Source organism: Falco naumanni, chromosome 11 (assembly GCF_017639655.2).
Source record: "Falco naumanni isolate bFalNau1 chromosome 11, bFalNau1.pat, whole genome shotgun sequence".
NCBI classification, from domain to species: Eukaryota; Metazoa; Chordata; class Aves; order Falconiformes; family Falconidae; genus Falco; species Falco naumanni.
The window spans coordinates 3,802,427-3,809,830 of NC_054064.1; positions in this window are offsets into that span (position 1 = coordinate 3,802,427).

Below are 7,404 nucleotides of genomic sequence, written 5' to 3' on the forward strand. Positions count from 1 at the left end.
CGTTGAGCGCTGGTTAATCCCTGGGGAGGGAAACAAAGACATGCAAGCTGACCACAACCGACTGCTGAAGGCTTCTGAACAACAGGATGACGGACAGGTCAGTTTACTCGATTCCGCTTTGAGCTTGACCCTTTTCTCCATCAAAATATTTTGGTTCACATGTTCACAACAGATTTCTGTAATGCATCCTTCCCACCCAGCCCATGGCAAACGCCGCGGGACTCCCAAGTTGGTGACATCCTAGGGGATACCATATTGATCAGTTTGAGACCATCTGAGGAATCTGAACATACACAAGTCCATGCAACCCAATGAGATACATCCCATCCTGAGGGATCTTGAGGGATCTGGTTCTCCCAGATGTACCCAGGTCCTGAGGGACCCGGCAGATGTAGTTGCTAAGTCACTCTCCATCATACTTGAAAGTCATGGCAGTCAGGTGAAGTTCCCAGTGACTGGCAAAAGAGAAACATCACACCCATTTTTAAAAAGGGTAAAAAGGTGAACTCTGGGGACTACCGACCACTCAGCCTCACCTCTGTGCCTGGTGAGATCATGGAACTGATCCTCCTGGAAGCTATGCCAAGGCATACGGAAGGCAGGGACATGATTAGATACAGCCAATATGGCTTCATCAAGGGCAAATCTTGCCTAACTAATCTGATGGTCTTTTATGATGGAGTGACAGCGCTGCTGGATAAGAGAAGAGGAAGTGATACCATCTATCTTGACTTCTACAGGGCCTTTGACATGGGTCCACACAACATCCCTCTCTCCAAAATGAAGAGATATAGGTTTGATGGATGGGCTGTTTGGTGGATAACAAATTGGCTGGATGGCCACATCCAAAGAGTTCCAATGGCTCAAAGTCCAAATGGAAACCAGTAAAAAGTGGTGGCCCTCAAGGCTTCATCAACAACATAAACAGTGGCATCGAGTGCACCCTCAACAAGTTTGTGGGTGACACCAAACTGAGTGGTGCAGTTGACTCACTCGAGGGAAGGGAAGCCATCCAGAGGGACCTTCACAGGCTCGAGAAGTGGGCCCATGAGGACCTCATGAAGTTCAGTAAGGCCCAGTGCAAGGTCCTGCTCATGGGTTGGGGAAATCCTCAATATCAATGCAGGCTGAGGAAGAAGGGATGGAGAGCAGCCCTGTGGAGGACTCTGGGATACTGGTGGGGTGTCAAATTGGAGATGAGCTGGCAACGTGCACTCACAGCCCAGAAACAACCGTGTCCTGGCCTGCATCAAAAGAAGCATGGCCAGCAGGGTAAGGCAGGTGATCCTCCTTCTTTACCCCAGTCTGGTGAGACCCCACCTGGAGTACTGCATCCAGCTCTGGAGTCCTCGGCACTAGAAGGCCATGGACCTGTTACAACCACTCCAGAGGAGACCATGAAAATAGTCAGAGGGCTGGAACACCTCCCCCATAAAGAAAGGTTGAGACAGTTGGGGTTATTAAGCCTGGAGAAGAGAAGGTTCTGAGGAGACCTTATCACAGCTTTTCAATAATTAAAGGAGGCTTAGAAGAAATATGGAGAGAGATTTTTACCAGGGCCTGTAGTGACAGAACAAGGGGTAATGGTTTTAAGCCAAAAGAGGGTAGATTTAGATGAGTTGTTAGGAAGAAATTCTTCACTGTGAGGGTGGTGGGACACTGGCAGAGGTTGCCCAGAGCAGCTGTGGGTGCCCCATCCCTGGCAGTGCCCAAGGCCAGGCTGGACGGGGCTGGGAGCAACCTGGCCTGGTGGAAGGTGTCCTTGCCCAGGGCAGGAAGGGGGGAACCAGATGAACTTTAAGGCCCCTCCAAACCCAAACCACTCCGATCATATTGAGGAGTGGCAATATGAGGGACATACATCAGTTTTAGGAAAAACATACGATCTCGTAAGGATTAGCTATATAACAGGAGAATTGCTTCACTTACCCTGTCAGTTGCTATTCAATTCGAACAAGCAAGGCTACCACCAGTAACGAAAGAGACAGAAAAGTCTTATTATGTAGCAACAAATTAGTATAGAGACTGCAAGTGCGTTGTTGAACTGCTCCCAGCCTCACCCTTCACCCATTGTTCTGGTGCCCACACACCCAGCCGGCAGAAAGCGAGGGGTGAGGGGAACGTTACTGTGCCTTAGGTAAGAGTGCTCCCTTCTGGCTACGGGGCTGAAAGAAGAAAATGGGAAGAGAAGTGATCTTAATTTGCCTAGACCTAGACTGAGAAAGTCAGGCATCATATTGTCCTATGCACTTAATTAAAAAAGATAATAATATTTAGGACATACATGCTGGGCGCAAACAGAGTGTTTCAACACTATCAGAACTCTTCACCCCACTGCCAAGACACTTAAGGAGGAAAAACACTTTTTAAGGAGGGAAAACAAATATCAGAACAGATGTATAAGCACTTTCAGCTGAATATTTCCACCAATATATTTCCAAAAGCACTAGTTAAACCATGCTTTCTGCAAGCATTTCATTAATAATCTATTGTTCACATAAACTTCACAATCAATGCAATACTAAGTACTACCAAATTAAGTCAATTGGTTTGATTTTCATAGAAAAATGGTCACTCTTCAAAGAGGGATTAGGCCAACTTAATTAAAGTTTTATCAACAAGCATGAAACACAGAAATTCAGATTGTTTTGCAGCCAAGCATGCTGCTCACATCATTTCCAGCCATCACACTTGATGAAGCTAAGGAATGCTTATTTTAGCAAACAAAGCTCCCCTGTCTTGATATGATAATCTAAGATTTCTATCCGACCAGTAAATTAATTTAACAGCTCTGCTTAAAAAGCATTTAGTTAGGTAAACTGCAATGCACACAACCTAGGGGGTAGCTTACAAACGCAGTTGAGACTATAACTAAGTGTGGTGCGATCCACACAATGCTTACCTCACTTTCCGTGTGAAAGTATACAGAAACTAACTCAAAGTAGTATTTTTTAAACATGCCTAGGTAACATTAGCTATGGCTCATGTAAAGAACATTTGAGAAAACAGCCTTTACAAAATACAACCTGCATTTGTTGTTTGTTGAGTGACTGCTTTTATATGTTCCTCACCTAGCACTCACTCAGACCCACTCTACAGACTTTATTTCTCAAGTTATCTTCCATAATCTCAGGCAACTAGTTCATGTAGTAACTCTTATACAGCCACAGCCATTTCTGCCATTGACTAATCATGGTAGACAGGTCTCGGGGTAAACAGGGAGAGTTTTGTTCTACAAGCACATCACAAACCAGTGAGTGACTGCATTAAATATATGTAAGATGATAACTACAGATACGGTTCTCCCTCTAAATCATCCTCTATTCCTCTTTTAGATATGTAAATATGTTATGAAATGTTAATTTATTGGATTTTTTTTCAATACCATGTTTGATCTTTTAAAATATGTTAACGATAGCAAAGCATAACGATGTATCAAAATACATACGAACATTTTCCTTCTCAGTCACATCTTTAGAAGCTCAGAAGGGATCAATGTAACGTTATTAACCTGGGGAAACGGGTAGAAGCAGTTAGGTAAGCCAGCTGCTTGTGATGTGAAACCTACAGCTCTGCTTTGCAAAGGCAGACACCGACCTCTATGGGCAACATGAAATGGTGCAAAACAGAGTGCTGAAGAAAGGCCAAACGTGCACAGACACACAAAACCCCCAAACAACCCCCCCCCCCCCCCCCCAAAAAAAAAAAACCACCACCACAAAAAAAACCCATTCAAAAAGCTTTGTACACTTCTGTAAGACCAAGTCATTACACTGGAGCAGGACACGGATAACTATAAGGACCCTTTCTCTGGAGGCAATGATGAACTTCAGAAACAATTACACCCCACACCAAAATGGCTTTCATCAGTTTTCCATTGTCCTTCAGCGGAACAGATTTTGCCTACAAACAGGCTTAGTTCGACATACAAAGCACTACTAATACCAAGAGAACAGCACTCAACAGAACCCCCCAGCGCTTGAACCAATTTGTATTGCAACCTTGCACACTGCAGGCGGTCCTGAGCCCCCCGGACAGGGAAACATGGGTGGCTCAACTGCATGCCAGCATTTGGGATCCTCCTCGCCAAGGTTATGACGATGGTCCAAGTCCCTGGCCCTGGGGCTGCGTGAAGTATTAAGAGTGGGCAACCGGGAGGAAGGAACCGATGTCACAGTGCCGGAGGATGGCCGGTTGGGAATACGGCTTCTCCTCATCTCTCTTCAAAGACAGGGCACTGCCAGCAGGTGCAGAACCACCACACCTGGAAAAAAACCAAGACACAAACTGCAAAGCCATGAAATGGCAGCGCATGGCTGGGTAGTGGGGAGACGGCACGAGCCTCCCGCAGCAGCGTGAGGAACGCCAGGTCGGGGCTGCCCCCCGCACCTGCGGTGCTACTGCCCAGCTGCAGGAGCCTGTTCTGGCCTCTTCAGCAGAAAAATAATTAAATGAACCAAAAATTTGAAAGTTTGCTACACCTCAGAACTGCAACAGGAAAGACACTGCATGTCTGTGACAAGAGGGACACAGGAAACATATTGCTCCTCTTCCTGCTCTTAATTTTAATCTTCCTTAAGTTAATGACAAGGACGCAAACAAACGGAGTTTTCCTAATTGGTTTAGGATCAGTGTCTGTGCCAGGATTTAATCCATCTTTTTGCAACAAAGGGCTTTTTAAGTCAATGATGAACAACTGTAATTTTGTAAATATTCTTGCAAGTACAAATTCTTCATCATTAAATATAAAACTATCATGAAATAACACTAGTAATCGATTTCTTAAATAGATATTTTTCTGAAATTGTGGCACATGCATTACAGCTTGCTAGCAGAGAAAATTTTAAATTAAAGACATTAAGGGCATTGAAGTGATATCTCATCAAAAGTAAGGAGGGAAGAAAAAAGAGAAAACCTAAAAATTTAAGAAAATTTGCCAGTTGTAAATATTGTAATTTGTTTCAAAATGGCATTTTTAGGCCTTAAAAAGCTTTTCAGCCATGCTAATTTTAAAGGCTACCTCCACAAGGCGTACTGGGAATTTTTACATGGTTTTTATGTTCCTGTGTCTTGCAGTAGGGAGAAGCTAGAGGGTGATGGAGTTAAGTCGTAACGGAGTTAAGTCATATCCAGGCCTTGCACTCAAATAATGCTGTCATGGAGAAGGAAGTTAATGCCCACAGTCTCAAGTTGTGAAAATGGATGAAACAGAAGTCGAATGTTAAACATTTAGAAAAAATTATATTCAACACCATACTCGAGTACTAAGTGGTCTCAAATCTAATGTGACCCTCTATCTTCAAAGTTGACAAGTTTATATTTAGAAATCCGCCGCTTGCCCTCTTTCCTATATGTACCTATATGTATGTCCTCCTCCTGGTAGGCCCTGGAAAAGCTCCATCAGCAACTGCATTGCTGAATTGAATTCTGTCTACATGATGCTGCCTGAAAACAGCGATATTATATGTTTTAATAGGGTGTAAAACTTCTTTTGCCCTTTGGAACAGAGCTAAGTGAGCTTCCCAATTTAATGGGATCTTCCATTAAAAGTTAACAACTATCTCATAAAAGACATTTAAGTATCACGTATGGAAGTGAAAGAAATGAAGCACCTCAAATCTCTGACAGCTAGTGCACGTCAGGTACGAAACAGCTCAGAGCAAGCATAGCAAATAGAGGCATAATCAAGCAGGAAACAAAAACACGTGAACAAAGAAATAAACTTCTACATAAAGGCTAGAAGTTGGGGGGAAATATCACTGAACAGGAATGTCTAATTTTAAAAGGAAATAGTGTCATTTCTGCTTCTCAAAATTGTGAATTTGTTTTAATTGGAGCACAGTGCTTGACAGCTGTGCCCCTTATTCCCAGTGTTGCTGTTACCAGGATAATATCCCATCAAACCTAGGTTAGCAGTCCCGGCATGAGGATATTTCCTCCTGGGCAACATCTGCAACTTACATTTTAAGACACAGGAAAACCTATAATAATGTGTATCTCTGTCTTCTGCAGCAATAATCTCAGTGAAGAACTTTTGCAGGTCCTCAACACGTTTACAATGTTATTTCTAAGGATGAACCAGCCTTTAATAAGAAATTGAGTTTACTGATACAGGGGCAAACTTATTTCTGTTGCTTTTCTCAACAATCTTATTTCTAAGGAAACAGTGAGCCCTTCTTTCCAATAATTTTCAGCCAATCCTTAAACAACTGTTATAGCATTAACAACTCAATCACAGAACAGCTGAAACTGGAGGCACCTCTGGAGATGGTACAAGTCTAACAGCCCTGGTCAAGCAGGGTCAGCTACAGCAGGGTGCCCAGGACTGAGCGGTTGGATTTGAGCATCTCCAAGGATGGAAGCTCTGCAAGTTCTTCTTCACTAGTGTTCAACCACCTTCATGTTAAAAAAGTATTTTCTTATGTTCATAGGAATTTCCTGTGTTTCAATTTGTGTCCATTGCCTCTTGTCCTGTCACCAGGCACCACTGCCCAGAGTCTGTCCCTTTATACCCACCCATCAGATATTCACAAACATTGGTAAGATCCGCCTCGAGCCTTCTCCTTTCCCAGCTAAGCACGCACAGCTCTTTTGGCCTCTCGTCATACAACAGATGCTCCAATCCCTTTGTCACCTTTGTGGCCCTTCATTGGGTTCACTCCAGTAAGCCCACATCTCTCCTGTACTGGTGAACCCACTGGACACAGCACTCCAGATGTGCCCCTCCAGCACCAACACATGCAACAGCGGCCTCACGATGACATGGGCCAGCTCCATCAGCACTTGTGAGTACACCCCATGTCCCATGGACTTGATTACACCCAATTTGTTTAGATGTCCCCTAACTTGATCCTCCTCCACCACGAGGAAGAGGAGCCTTCCATGAGCCAGAGCTTCTGGGCTCAGGAGGATGTGGCTTAATAAAGGCTGGTCTTAATGAGGACTTAGACCTCTGGTGAGCTTTCAGTCTTCTCAAGGGTTACTGCTGGGTGGATAAAAGCAGGACTGGCCGTTGACTGAGAGCTGGTCATTATCACCAATATTAGTCACAAATTACACAAGACCTTGGTTAGCCCAAGCTACTAGATGGCCACTGCAGCAAGCCCTTCAGAGCTAGGTTTCCAAAAGCTCTTGGTACCCTGCAAGTCTTGCTCACTATATGCATGGGGCAGTAACCCTTACATTGCACCTATGCAGCACATTGTCTCTATATACGGGGGTTTTAACTGGGTCAAATTTGCTGATTTTGGTGCAGCAATAAACTCTTCATTACCGCTGCATAAGCACTTTGAATGAACTGAGAGCTAATGATGGACTGAACCTATGTGGAGCATAAGAATGCTGTTCACAGTAATTTTTTGGATTAGCTTTATCCCAGCATGCATTATGAAACTTATAGTGGGA